This window comes from Loxodonta africana, chromosome 5 (genome assembly GCF_030014295.1).
Source record: "Loxodonta africana isolate mLoxAfr1 chromosome 5, mLoxAfr1.hap2, whole genome shotgun sequence".
NCBI lineage: Eukaryota > Metazoa > Chordata > Mammalia > Proboscidea > Elephantidae > Loxodonta > Loxodonta africana.
In genome coordinates this window covers 134,700,577-134,716,539 of record NC_087346.1, presented here as the reverse complement: position 1 = coordinate 134,716,539, position 15,963 = coordinate 134,700,577, and positions in this window count along the sequence as shown.

Here is a 15,963-nt window from a genome sequence, read left to right as displayed (position 1 = left end):
TATCTCAGCCACTGCTCCCTTGGTCCTCCTCTCCCAGGAAGGAACAGGACAACACCCAATGAGAATTTGACACTGAAACCTTGCTAGAGAGATGATCACATCTCTATACATCAAGGGATTGGTCACTAGGACCTATTTTCAGATTCCAGCCATCCTTTTCAGAACAGAAAAGCTCAAGGGAGGAATTTACGGAAGGTTCTCAGAGGTACATATGTAACTAAGTGTACTTACGCATACAAACACATGCATACACATATGTTCTTCTTTATTGTGGTAAAGCTCAACCATATCTCTCTTCACTAAAGACTGGCTTCAACTAAGAGGAGGCTCAAGGACAGCTGCTCCCAGGCACCCTTGCTCTAATCAGCTCAGTTCAGGAGAAGTGGGATAGTAGTTTGTTTTTCATGAAGACTTAGAAAGGACCACAGGTGTGGGTCTTGCCCAGTTCCTAGTACTCCTCAAATACACTGTCAGCATCTCCTCACCTGGGCAGGTGAGGCTAGTCCAACCAGTTTAACTGCTGTGTCCTTGCTCTCAAATACCGATTGTTGTTCATTTTTACCTTGAGACAGTGAGGTAGCTTAGGCTCTGTGCCTAGGAAGTTTCCAGAATGGGAGCCTCTGAGCTACAGAGGTTCACCATGTGCTTTGTCTTGCCTGCTGCTGCAGTCTTCTAAGTGAGAGAGAGAGAGGCCCTGTTCCCAAGCTGGGCTCCTTTGGAGAGACTCATTATCTGCCTGAAGTACCTCAGGCTCTTCATTTGCCTAACCCAGAAGCCAGATTGACAAATTGTGGCAAAAGCCTAATGGGACAGGTAAAAATCACCCCCTCCCCCTTTTCTGTCCACCACTTGGTGTTGGATCATTTGGAATAAGATATGCAAGTGCCCCAAGTCCCTCCCTCTACTGCTGCCACCTAGAATCCCAGGAATTATCTGAGTATAGAATAGTTCTCTCTGCCTACCTCTCACTCTTTTGAGCAACTAAGTTCCTGGATCAGTTCTTAGTGGTCAGCTTCCAACCATCATCCGTCCACTCATGCATCCATATATTGGAATCTAAGCCAGAACCTCTTTCCAATTTTTCTCCTACTTCCCCATAGATGAGCTTCTATGTCCTGCCCACTCTCCATGCCCACTAAGCTCTGAACTTTTCTCCGAGGGGAGAAAACAGGACATAGCTGGGCTGCCCACAGAACCATGGTCATCGGGTAGCTGTGTGTCTGGGGGTATGCCTTCTGGAATCCCATGTCGTATTTATAGCGTTTCCTCCACTGTTCCTTGCCCTCAACAACCCACTTCTCAACACTTCTCATGAGCTGCAGTGGTGTCTGGGAAGAGGAAACAGAGCATCTGAGCTCCCCCATTCCAGCTTCACCATCTTATCAGGTTGTGATACCAAACTGAGCCTTCCCCAGACCCTCCCCCTTGTAGATAGCAATTCCCAAACGTACCATTTATACTGTTTATAGCCGCAAACCTGTACAGCATTTTTCATAACTTATATAGTATATGGCTACCATGATTTGTGTTTTATAATGCTCTTATTTGGAAATGGGGCAATGAAATGTAAAGAAAAAACACTGTCTTTGTATATTTTGTAATGTCGTCTTTTCACCAAGCCTCCGTCACCACACCTGTGCCGCCTGTGTAAGTGAAACCCAGGTGGGGGCTGTGGCCATCTTTGCACTCTGGTGATTTTTTAAAATTGAATTTCTATACTTGCGTTGTTTTTTGTTTTGCTTTGTTTTTTACTTGTTGTGGGAAGGGAGAAAAAAAAAAAAAAAAAGATCAAACCCAAAGTGAGTGTGTTGCTTTCAGTTATTATGAAATAGGGGCCTGGATTTTTTTCCTAAAATTATGAGTCTCTTCCCTCACTTTCACTAACCACTACCTATACCATGGCCAGTGACATGATTTGTGGGAACCCTTGTTTAAAAAGCAGGAGGAAAAGTGCCTTTATAGTTATTAAAAATATAGAGTTTCCTTTCTACAGTCTCTCTCAATCTGTCAAGGCTTTTTTTTTTTTTTTTTTAATTCCTTTTTTACAGCTTTCTAAGCGAAGAAAAATCACAACTGAATTATTGTCATGAACTTGATGGTTCATCTTTATATTGTGCAATGCCAGTTTTAAATGCAACATAGGAACTTTAACTCATATGCAGAATCATTGAAATGATACAACTCATTTCATAGATTATTCCCACTAGAACAGCAGAAACACTGCACAAAATGAACTCAGCTGTTTTTGTTTCATTTCTTGATATCCACGCATTCTGCCAACACTCTCTCTCTTCATCTTACTGATGAATAAGGAAGGGCTGAAAGGAAAAGGAATGGTGGTTAGCCTATGTCTTCATTTTCACCGTGATTGGCTAATACAGGGAAGTAACCCATGTGTGAAAGGATGTGATAGGTGTCCGTTTGTCATGTAGCAGCCCTGGATGGTGCCAATGGTTTGCTGCTTCTTAGTCTAGTCTTTCCACTGACGCTAGGTCCATTTTGAGCCACATGAGATTTGTCCCACTCATCCTAATAATGAATCCAGGGCCAGTTCTGGCCTCTCTGTTTTGGGTTGATAGTAGTTTCTTGACTTGCATTTCATTTTGGAAATACTGCCAAACCAAACCCACTGCAGTTGAGTCAATTCCAACTCATTTTGACTGTATAGGACAGAGTAGAACAGCCCCATAGGGTTACCAAGGCTCTAATCTTTAGGAAAGCTGACTACCACATCTTTCTCCTTCAGAGCAGCTGGTGGGTTCGAATTGCCAACCTTTTGGTTAGCAGCTGAGTGCTTTAACACTGTGCCACCAGGGCTCCTTTATGGAAATACTTAGAGGAAGAAAAATGTAAAGAAGCAAGGTTAGTGTATCTTACACAGCTGCTATGTTCATTAAAAACCAAAACCAAACCCACTGCTGTCGAGTTGATTCTGACCCATAGCAATCCTGTAGGACAGAGTAGAACTGCCCCATAAAGTTTCTAAATAAGATGCATATTAGTCCCTATATTTTGATGTCTAACTATATACCCCACCACTTGTCTGTCAGTTTATCATGCTGTGATGTTGGAAGCTATGCTACCAGTATTTCAAATACTAGAATGGTCACCCATGGGGACAGGTTTCAGTGGAGCTTCCAGAGTAAGACAGACTAGGAGGAAGGACTTGGTGATCTACTTCTGAAAAAAATTGGCCACTGAAAACCTTATGGATAGCAGCATAACATTGTCTGATATGGTGCTGGAAGATGAGCCACTCAGGTTGGAAGGCACTCAAAATGCGACAGGGGAAGGGCTGCCTCCTCAAATTAGAGTTGACTGTAATGACGCGGATGAAGTCAAGCTTTTGGGACCTTCATTTGCTGATGTGACATGCCTCAAAATGGGAAGAAATAGTTGCAAACACCATTAGCAATCAGAATGTGCAACGTTCGAAGTATGAATCTAGGAAAATTGGAAATTGTAAAAAATGAAACGGAACACATAAACATCCATAACCTAGGCGTTAGTGAGCCGAAATGGACTTGTATTGGCCATTTTGAATCAGATAATCGTATGGTCTACTATACCAAGAATGACAAATTGAAAAGAATGTGGAGTCACATTCATCATCAAAAGAATATTTCAAGATCTATCCTGAAGTACAATGCTGTCAGTGATAGGATAATATCCATACATCTACAAGAAAGACCAACTAATATGACTATTATTCAGATTTACACAACAACCACTAATGCCAAAGATGAAGATATTTACCAACTTCTCCAGTCTGAAGTTGATCAAACATGAATCAAGATGCATCGATAATTACTGGTGATTGGAATGTGAAAGTTACAAAGGAGAAGGAACAGTACTTGGAAAATATGGACTTGGTGATAGAAATGATGCCAGAGATTGCGGGATAGAATTTTGCAAGATCGACAAGCTATTTGTTGGGTATACCTTTTTTCAACAACATAAACAATGACTGTATATGTGGATGTTACCTGATGGAAAACGCAGGAATCAAATTGACGACATCTGTGAAAAGAGATGATGGAGAAGCTGGGTATCATCAGTTAGAACAAGGCCAGGGTTTTCACTGATGAACAGACTATCAATTGCTCATGTGCAAGTTCAAGTCGAAGTTGAAGACAATTAAAACAAGTTCATGAGAGCCAAAGTATGACCTTGAGTATATCCCAGCTGAATTTCAAGACCATCTCAAGAATAGATTTCACACACTGAACACTAATGACTGAAGACCAAACGAGTTGTGTGATGACATCATATATGAAGAAAGCAAAGGTCATTAAAAAGACAGGTAAGAAAGTGTACTTTGCAGCTTTTGGGTACAGTGTTCTATATAAGTCTATGAGGTAAGAAGGACTGGAAGAGATCCATCTACATGGCCATTACAAAGAAAGGAGATGACACAGAATGAAGAAATTATCAAATAATATTAATATCACTCACAAGTAAAATTTTGTTGAAGATAATTCAAAGATGATTGCAGCAATATATCCACAAGGAACTGCCAGAACTTCAAGCCAGGTTCAGAAAAGGACATGGAACGAGGAATGTCATTGCTGATATCAGATGGATTTCGGCTGAAAGCAGAGAATACCAGAAAGATGTTTGCCTGTGTTTCATCGACTATGCAAAGGCGTTCAACTGTGTGAATCACAACAATTATGGATAACATTGGGAAGAATGGGAATTCTAGAACACTTAATTGTGCTCATGAAGAGACTGTACATAAACCTAGAAGCAGTGGCTCAAACAGAGCAAGGGGATACTGCGTGGCTTAAATTAGAAAAGATGTGCGTCAGGGTGGTATCCTTTCACCACACTTATTCAATCAGTGCCACAGTGCTTCAACTGTTAAACAAAAGGTCAGCAGTTTGAATTCACGAGCTTCTCCTTGGAAACCCTATGGGGCAGTTCTATTATGTCCTATAGGGTCACTGTGAGTCGGAATCCACTCGCAGGCCATGGATTTGGTTTTTTTGGTTTATTCATTGGTCTTCCTGTTGTTAATTTCTACTTTGATGGCATTGTAGTCAGAGAAGATACTTGTATTATTTCAATGTTTTGGATTTTGTTGAGGGTTGCTCTGTGGCCTAAGATGTAGTCTATTCTGAAGAACGTTCCATGTGCATTGGAAAAGAATGTGTACTTTGCAGCTTTTGGGTACAGTGTTCTATATAAGTCTATGAGGCCAAGTAGCCTGATCATGCCCTTTAGCTCTTCTGTATCTTTGCTGAGTTTCTTTCTAGATGTTCTGTCCTTTACCAAGAGTGGTGTGTTGAAGTCTCCTACTATTACTGTGGAATTATCAATTTCTCTTTTCAGTGCTGTTAGAGTTTGTTTTATGTATTTTGGGGCCCTGTCATTAGGTGAGTAGATGTTTATTACCATTAAGTCTTCATGATGGACCATCCCTTTAATCATTATATAGTGCCCTTCTTCGTCTTTTATGGTGCATTTTGTTTTAAAGTCTTTTTTATCTGAGATTAGTATTGCTACTTCTGCTCTTTTTTGGGTAGTTATTTGCTTCATATATTTTTTGATTTTTAATAAATTTACATCTTTGTTTCTAAGGTGTGTCTCTTGTAGGCAGTATATTGTTGGATCCCTTTTTTTTTTTTTTTTTTTCAATCCATTCTGTCACTGTCTGCCTCTTTATGGTGCATTTAAGCCATTTTCATTCAGTGTAATTATTATAGGTGTGAGTTTATAGCTGTCATTCTATAGTGATTTTTTTTTTTTTTTTTTGTGGTGCTGACATTTTCTTTGTTCCTCTTACTCTCCTGTGCTGAATTCCTTTGGTCTGAGGATTTCTTTTGTTTTTGTAGATTTTGTTTTTATTGAGATTTTATGTTTTTCTTCTTTATTTTGATGAGTGGGTTTGTCAACTTTCTTTGTGGTTACCTTGAAATTTACCCTTATCTTCCTAGGTTTGAACCAGTCTATCATTACTTGGTACCACCTTGCCGTCCTTTACATTAGAAAATTCTATCCCTACACCTTTCATTCTGTTTTATTGTTCTGACATTGTTGTCATTTACAGATTAACCCCTCTGGTTCCCTGTTGTAATGCTTTTGGTTTTGGATAGTCCTTGAGAGTTCGTTTCCTGGTACAATCACATGTCCTAGATTCAGGCTGTAGTCTGATGTTGGTTGTTCACCCTTTAATAATTCTTGTAAGTTTGGTTTGGTTTTTACATATTCCCTTAATTTCTGTTTATCTGAAAATGTCATAATTTCACTATCGTATTTGAATGAGGATTTTGCAGGATATATTATTCTTGGTTCGCAATTTTTTTGTTTCAAGGTTTTATATACGTCATCCCATTGCCTTCTTGCCTGCATGGTTTCTGCCAAATCATCAGAGTTTAGTCTTATTGTTTCTCCTCTGTATGTGACTTTTTGTTTTTTCCTGAGCTGCTCTCAGGGTTTTTTCTTTGTCTTTGGTTTTAGCAAGTGTGATTATGATATGCCTTGGTGATTTTCTTTTGAGGTCTATGCTATATGGGGTTCGTTGAGTTTCTTGGATGGTCAGCTTTTCATCTTTCATGGCATTAGGGAAGCTTTCTGTCAGCAATTCTTCAATGATCCTCTCTGTGTTTTCCATTTTCTCCCCATTCTGGAACTCCAATAACTCACGAATTTTTGCTTTTGATTGTATCCCACATAATCCTCAGGGTTTCTTCATTTTTCTTTGTTCTTTTTTCTGATTTTTCCTCAAACAGAGTTGTATCCAAGTGTTTGTCTTCATTTTCACTGATCCTGTCTTCCATCATTTGAAACCTGTTCCTCAGCCCTTCTATGACACTGTGCATTTCTGAAATCTTGATGTTTATCTTCTGGATTCCTAATTGTTGTTTTTGTATCATTTCTTTTTGTGAATTTATTTTGGCATTTTGTTCCCAAATTATTTTCCTGAATACTTCCTTTGTGTGTGTGTGTGTGTGTGTGTGTGTGTGTGTGTATTTTCCATGAATTTGTCTATTTTTTCCTCATTTTTGTCTGCTTTTTGCTTCAACTCTTGGATAGCTCTGTATATTAGATATTTGAATTCCCTGTCAGGCAGTTCTAGTGCCTTTTCTCCTATGGGCAAGTCATCTGGTGTTTTATTTTGGACACCTACTGGAACCATCCTGTCCTGTTTTTTAAATATGTTTTGATATTTTCTGCTGACTTCAGGATATTCAGTAGTTTATTTCTTCATTTATTGATTGTAGATCTGTTTGTTTCATACTGCTTTTTTGTTTTATTTGGTTATGTCTGAGCAGGTGGGCTGTGTATTCTTTGTTGTTTACTCATCTGTGGTCATGATACTTTTCACCTCCTAGTCCAATGGGCAGGTCCAGCTGAAGGGGAGGGCAGGAGTGGATTGTTTGTGGCACATACTAGGGCCAACAGGGTAGGCTGGGAATCAGTGCTGGGCAGATTCCAGTAGCCTGTGCCTGTGCTGCTTGGAGATGTGAGGTTCAGTGCATGGTGCAGGTAGGCATGAAGGAGGGGGGAGGTTTTGATGTGTAGAGCTAATATGGGTATTGGAAAGAGGAGAGAGAGGAAAGAGAAACAGGAGCCAAAAACAAACAAATGAATGGACAAACAAAAAGAGTGCTAAGGGAGCTTACCATTGGAGTGGAGAGATGAGAAATGGAGAAAAACACAAAGGGAAAAAAAGGGGGGAAAGAAAAAATAATAACTAGATAAAAATTTGGAAGAAAAAAGAAAGAGAGAGAGAGAGAAGCCCCCAGTGGTGCCACCAGTGTGGCTGCAAAAAACTGGGGAAGTGGCTCCCAGTCTGTGCAATATAGCCTGGCTAGAGGGGTGATATACGTCACACAGCACCAGGTATTCAGAAGACAGGCAAAGAAGGTAAGCATAGAGAGAAAAGAACTGAGAAATGATGAAATACAGAAAGGGGAAAAAAGAGAGAGAAAAAAAAGAAAGAAAAAAGAAATTCCCCAAAGGGATTCCACCTATGTGGTTGCACAGGTTGGGGGAGTGGCTTAGGCTGTGCAGTGCATCCCAGCTAGAAGGGGCTCCCAAGCCACAAAAAGAAAAAGAAAATGAGCAAAGAAAAAAAGAAAAAAAAACCTACGGGATCCCACCAGCATGGTGTTGTGGGCTGGGGGAGTGGTTCCCCAGTCCAGCAGTGCTTCACAGCCTTTCAAGAGGAAGTAAAGATGGCGCACGGAGCCAGGTGTTTGAGTGGAAGGAGGGGAGGTGGTGGGAAGCATGGAAGAAACCAAGAGAAATGGAAAAAAGCAACAACAGCAACAGACAAATGGCACTCAGGTAGCTGGCCAGTGTAGGTGGGTTGAATCCAAGTGGTCAGGGGATGAAGCAGTTGCCTCTGGGCCAAGAGACTGCAGCTGGTGGAAAGCAGAGGAGGTGGGCTAGAAGGGTGGGGGTTAGGAAAATGTGTATTGCTGATTATCAGGTGCTCTGTCTCCTGCTGGGAACTTCATAAAGCTGCTTTACCATACTCCCTGTCCACTGATCTCTGATGTGGGTGAGGTGAATCCAAGCAGCAAAGAAGCTGCACTTCCTGGCTGTTGAAGCCACCACTGCCAGCCAGGAAGCACGAGGGTAGAGCAGTGGGGAGAGGGTGGGGGTGGGAACGCATGCATCACTGGGTACCAGGTGCTCTGTCTCCGGCTGGGAGCTCTGTGAAGCTGCTTTCCCATGCTCCCTGTCTGCCTATCTCCAACAGGAGTCCAAGACAATGAATCCATGCTGCGTTAGATGATAGGGTACCTCTACACATGTATCTCCTTGCTCTCTGTTCTCTGCCAGTTTCTTATTCCATTCAGTGCTTGGCTGAGTTATTCATCTCTTAATTTGACATTTTAGGTTCCAGGACTGATGTTTGTCTCTGTTTTGCCTAGATTTTTGGATCTTTGATGTGAAGGGATGGTGTAGTGCTTCTGTCTATGGTGCTATGTTTGCCAGAAGTCTTTTTGTTTATTTAATCTGTATGCTGAGCAAACAATTACAGAAGCTGGACTGTATAAGATTGTGGCATCAGAACCGGAATAAAACTCATTAACAACCTTCGATATGCAGATGCCACAACCCTGCATGCTGAAAGCAAAGAGGACTTGAGGCACTTACTGATGAAGACCAAAAACTACAGCTTTCAGTATGGATTACACCTCAATAAAAAGAAAACAAAAATCCTCACAGCTTGACCAATAAACAATATCATGATAAACGGAGAAAAGATTGAAATCGTCAAGGATTTCATTTTACTTGGACTGACAATCAATGCCATAGTAGCAGCTGTCAAGAAATCAAATGACATATTGCAGTGGGCTAATCTGCTGCAAAAGACCTCTTTAAAGTGTTAAAAACAAGGGTGTCACTTTGAGAACCAAGGTCTGCTTGACCCAAGCCGTAGTATTTTCAATCACTTCATATGCATGGGAAAGCTGGACAATGAATAAGGAAGATCAAAGAAGAATTGATGCATTTAAATTACGGTGTGATACTATGGACTGCCAGAACAACAACAACAAAAAAATCCATCTTGGAAGAAGAACAGCCAGCACGCTTCTTAGAAGGGGGGATGGCGAGATTTTCTTAACTACTTTGGACATGCTATCTGAAGAAACCAGTCCTTGAAGAAGAACATCATGCTTGGTAAAGTAGAGGGTGAGTAAAAAAGAAGACCTTCAATGAGGTGGATTGACAGTGGCTATAACAGTGGGCTCAAATACAGCACCAGTTGTGAGGATTGTGCAGGACTGGGCAACTTTTCATTCTCTTATACATAAGGTTGCTATGAGTCAGAAGTGACCCCATGGCACCTAATAGCAATAACTATATGCCAAACCCCTTAGAGTGAGCCAACCCTGGGTTAAATATTTACACATATTATCTCATTTTTATAATCATAGGAAGCCAATATTACTGTCTCACTTTCCAGACGAAATTGACAATGAGAAAAGTAAAAAGTTGGTAATAAATGACAGTGGCAGGAGTGGAACCCAGCTCACCAAATGATTACCAGTTGCTGTTGAGCTGATTCCAGTTCATGGTGGCCCTGTGTGTGTCAAAGTAGAGCTGTGCTTCATAGGGATTTCAATGACTGACTTTTCAGAAGTATGTCATAAAGCCTTTCTTCTGAAGTGCCTTTGGGTGGACTAGAGCTTCCAACATTTTGCTTAGCAACTTAATGCATTGACAGTTCACAACACCAAGGGACTGCCTCCAAGTGATTACAAAGACCAAATTCAGCATCACCGACTCAACCCTAAGTGCATGAATTCTCTGGCCTAGAGAGAGGTGTTACTGGTTTATAGTCCTCTTGCGCACATTTTTTTCATTTAGATGAACTCTTCCTTAACATTTTATATTATTTTATTTTGACCTCCATGGGGTGGTGGGCAGGGCAGACTTCTCAGAATTGACTTGGACAGTCACACAGGACCCCACGCTCAGAAGTCTCTTGTGCTTGGCTCCATGCTCTGCCTTTAACTGGCCCTGAAATTCTTCAGCATTTTTATCTTTCAACTTGTGTTTTGTAAGGTTGAAAATGAAATAGTTCTAGAGTGTATAACAAGCAACATTGTCCTCTACCCCATTCTTCCCCATACTCCCACCAGGCTTCCCAAAGGCAACCCGTTCCAACTCTTTTACTGCTTCCCTCTGGTATTTATAAGGAGCCCTGATGGTACAGTAGTTAAGTGCTCAGCTGCTGGGTGAAAAATGTGTGACACAGTCTGCTTTGGTAAAGATTTAAAGCCGTGGAAACCCTATGGGCCAGTTCTACTCTGCCCTATAGGGTCTCTGAGTCAGAACTGATGCAATGGTTTGGTTTTGGGTTCTGGTGTTTAAATCCACAGTTATCATGATTATAATGGCTTTTTCTTTTTTTGACCTTTTTAAGATAGTAATTTTTTTCTTCTAAATTTTATTTATTTTGTTGTTGTTGAGAATATATACTGCAAAACATACAGCAATTCAACAATTTCTACATGTACAATTTAGTGACATTGATTACATTCTTCAAGTTGTGCAACTGTTCTCACCCTCCTTTTCTGAGTTGTTCCTCCCTCATTAACATAAACTCACTGCTCCCTAAGGTTCATATCTAATCTTTTTTTTTTATTGTGCCTTAGGTGAAAATTTACAGAGCAAATTACTTTATCATTAAACAATGAATAGAGGAATTGCTTTGTGACATTGGTTGCCAACCCTCGATGTGTCAGCACTCTTCCCTTCTCCACCCTGGGTTCCCTGTTTCCATTTGTCCAGTTTTCCTGTCCCTTCCTGCTTTTTCATCTTCGCTTTTGGCCTGGTATGCCAGTTAGTCTCCTATGCATGAATTGAACTACCAAGCACTTTCCTCACATGTGTTATTGTTGGCTCTAAAGCCCTGTCTAAATATTTGGCTGAAGGGTGACCCTCAGGAATGACCTCAGTATTGAGTTAAAAGGGCGTCCAGGGGTCACACTCTAGGGGTTTCTCCAGTCTCTGTGAGACCAGCAAGACTGTTTTTTTTGTGTGTGTGTGTATGTGGATTTTAATTTTGTTCTACATTTCTCCAGGTCCATATGGAACCCTCTGTTGTGATCGCTGCCAAAGCAGTCAGTGGTGGAGTCGGCTACCATCTAGTTGTGCCGAACTGTCTGGTGTAGGTTATGGTAGTTGTGATCCATTAGTCCTTTGGATAAAACTTTCCCTTGTGTCTTTGGTCTTCTTCATTCTCCTTTGTTCCAGACAGAATGGGACCAGTAAATATATCTTGGATGGCTGTTGGTAGGCTTTTAAGACCCCAGACGCTACTCACCATAGTCCGATATAGAACAATTTCTTTATAGACTAGGTTATGCCAATTGAGCTAGACGACCCCCCGAGACAATGGCCCCCAGCCCTCAGCCCAGTAGCTCGGTCTCTCAGGGAATTTGTGTTTGTGAGGCTTCTATGACTTTGCCCTGGTCAAGTTGTGCTGACTTCCGCAGTATTGTGTACTGTCTTACCCTTCACCAAAGTTATGACTTATTTACTATGTACTTAGTATTTTTCACTCTCCTCTCCTCCCCTATCTTGAAACTATCAAAGATTGTTTCTTTCTGAGTGGAAACATTTTCATGTGTTTTTATAATAGTGGTCTTATATACTACTTGTCCTTTTGTGATTGGCTTATTTCACTCAGGATAATGCCCTCCAAATTCATCCGTGTTGTAAGATGTTTTAAAGATTCATCATTGTTCTTTATCGTTGCTTAATATTCTATTGCATGTATGTACCTTAGCTTGTTCCATTCATCTGTTCATGAGCACTTAGGTGAATTTGTCTTTTTGCTATTGTGAATAATGCTGCAATGAACATGGGTGTGCATATGTCTATTCATGGGGTGGATTTTATTACTCTAGGATATATTCCCAGGTGTGGAATTGCTTGGTTGTATGGTATTTAAACAGATGCAGCACTGGAAATGCTCACTCTTCTATGCCAAGAAATTTGGAAGACAGCTACCTGGCCAACTGACTGGAAGAGATCCTTATTTATGCCTATTCCCAAGAAGGATGATCCAACCAAATGCAGAAATCATTGAACAATATCATTAATATCACATGCAAGCAAAATTTTGCAGAAGATCATTCAAAAGCAGCTGTAGCAGTACATCGACAGGGAACTTCCAGAAATTTAAGCCGGATTTAGAAGAGGACATAGAACCAGGGATAACGTCGCTGATGTCAGATGGATCCTGACTGAAAGCAGAAAATACCAGAAAGATGCTTACCTGTGTTTTATTGACTACACGAAGGCATTCCACTGTGTGGGTCATAACAAATTACGGGTAACATTGTGGAGAATGGGAATTACAGAACACTTAATTGTGCTCATGAGGAATCTGTATGTGGATCAAGAGGCAGTCGTTCGAATAGAACAAGGGGATACTACATGGTTTAAAGTCAAGAAAGGTGTGAGTTGCCAAGTGGATCAAAGACCTAAACAAGAAGACTAAAACGATAAAGATCATGGAAGAAAAAATAGGGACAACCTTAGGAGCCCTAATACAAGGCATAAACAGAATACAAAACATTACCAAAAATGATGAAGAGAAACCAGATAACTGGGAGCTCCTAAAAATCAAACACCTATGCTCATCTAAAGACTTCACCAAAAGAGTAAAAAGACCACCTAGAGACTGGGAAAGAATTTTCAGCTCTGACATCTCCGACCAGCACCTGATCTCTAAAATCTATATGATTCTGTCAAAACTCAACCACAAAAAGACAAACAACCCAATCAAAAAGTGGGCAAAGGATATGAACACGCACTTCACTAAAGAAGATATTCGGGCAGCTAACAGGTACATGAGAAAATGCTCTCGATCATTAGCCATTAAAAAAGCCATTAGAGAAATGCAAATTAAAACCACAATGAGATTCCATCTCACTCCAACAAGGCTGGCATTAATCCAAAAAACACAAAATAATAAATGTTGGAGAGGCTGCGGAGAGATTGGAACTCTTATACACTGCTGGTGGGAATGTAAAATGGTACAACCACTTTGGAAATCTATCTGGCGATATCTTAAACAGTTGGAAATAGAACTACCATACAACCCAGAAATCCCACTCCTCGGAATATACCCTAGAGAAATAAGAGCCTTCACACAAACAGATATACGCACACCCATGTTTATTGCAGCTCTGTTTACAATAGCAAAAAGCTGGAAGCAACCAAGGTGTCCATCAACGGATGAATGGGTAAATAAATTGTGGTATATTCACACAATGGAATACTACGCATCGATAAAGAATAGTGACGAATCTATGAAACATTTCGTAACATGGAGGAACCTGGAAGGCATTATGCTGAGCGAAATGAGTCAGAGGCAAAAGGACAAATATTGTATAAGACCACTACTATAAGATCTTGAGAAATAGTATAAACTGAGAAGAACACATACTTTTGTGGTTACGAGGGGGGGAGGGAGGGAGGGTGGGAGAGGGTTTTTTACTGATTAATTAGTAGATAAGAACTGCTTTAGGTGAAGGGAAGGACAATACTCAATACATGGAAGGTCAGCTCAACTGGACTGGACCAAAAGCAAAGAAGTTTCCGGTATAAACTCAATGCTTCAAAGGTCAGTGGAGCAAGGGCGGGGGTTTGGGGACCATGGTTTAAGGGGACTTCTAAGTCAATTGGCAAAATAATTCTATTATGAAAACATTCTGCACCCCACTTTGAAATGTGGCATCTGGGGTCTTAAATGCTAACCAGCGGCCATCTAAGATGCATCAATTGATCTCAACCCACCTGGAGCCAAGGAGAATGAAGAACACCAAGGTCACAAGACAACTAAGAGCCCGAAAGACAGAAAGGGCCAGATGAAGCAGAGACCTACATCATCCTGAGACCAGAAGAACTAGTTGGTGCCCGGCCACAATCGATGACTGCCCTGACAGGGAGTGCAACAGATTACCCCTGAGGGAACAGGAGATCAGTGGGATGCAGACCCCAAATTCTCATAAAAAGACCAGACTTAATGGTCTGACTGAGACTAGAGGAATCCTGGCGGTCATGGTCCCCAAATCTTCTGTTGGCCCAGGACAGGAACCATCCCCGAAGACACCTCATCAGACATGAAAGGGACTGGACAGTGGGTAGGTGAGAGATGCTGATGAAGCGTGAGCTAATTATATCAAGTGGTCACTTGAGACTGTGTTGGCATCTCCTGTCTGGAGGGGGGATGGGAGGATAGAGAGAGTTGGAAGCTGGCAAAATTGTCAGGAAAGGAGAGACTGGAAGGGTTGACTCATTAGGGGGAGAGCAAGTGGGAGTACAGAGTAAGGTGTATATAAACTTCTATGTGACAGTCTGACTTGATTTGTAAATGTTCACTTGAAGCTCAATAAAAGTTAATAAAAAAAAGAATAAATAAGACTATTTTAAAAAAATATGAAATGCTTAGGTATATATCTGGTGAATTTGATCAAGATCTTTACACTAAAAAAAAAAGAAAGGTGTGAGTTGGGGTTGTATCTTTTCACCATACCGATTCAATCTGTATGCTGAGCAAATAATCTGAGAAGCTGGACTATGTGAAGAATAACAGGGTGTCAGGAATGGAGGAAGACTCATCAACAACCTGCGTTATGCAGATGACACAACCTTGCTTGTTGAAAGTGAAGAGGACTTGAAGCACTTACTGATGAAGATCAAAGTCCACAGCCTTCAGTATGGATTATACCCTAACATAAAGAAAACAAAAATCCTCACAACTGGACCAATAAGCAAAATCATGACAAACGGAAAAAATACTGAGGTCATCAAGGATTTCATTCCCCTTAGATCCACAATCAAAACCCATGGAAGCAGAAGTCAAGAAATCAAGTGATGCATTGCATTGGGCAAGTCTGCTGCAAAAGACCTCTTTAAAGTCTTGAAAAGCAAAGATGCCACCTTGAAGCCTAAGGTGCCCCTGACCCAAGCCGTGGTGTTTTCAATCACCTCATATGCATTTGAAAGCTGGACAATGAATAATGAATACCGAAGAACTGATGCCTTTAAATTTTGCTGTTGGTGAAGAATAATGAGTATACCATGGACTGCCAAAAGCACGAAAAAAATCTCTCTTGGAAGAAGTACAATCAGAATGCTACTTAGAAGCAAGGATGGTGAGACTATGTCTCACATAGTTTGGACATAGTCCCTGGAGAAGGACATCATGCTTGGTAAAGTAGAGGGTCAGTGACAAAGAGGAAGACCCTCCAAGAGAGATGGATTGACACAGTGGCTGCAACAATGGGCTCAAGCATAGCAACAATTTTAAGTATGGCACAGGACTGAGCAGGGTTTCATTCTGTTGTGCATAGGGTTGATATAAGTCGGAACCAATTCAACGACACCTAAAAACAAGAACAGCTTTTTAAGGAAGCAACATATCGTTTTCCAAAGTGGTTGTACCATGTTGCATTTCCATTAGCAGTACACAAGAGTTCT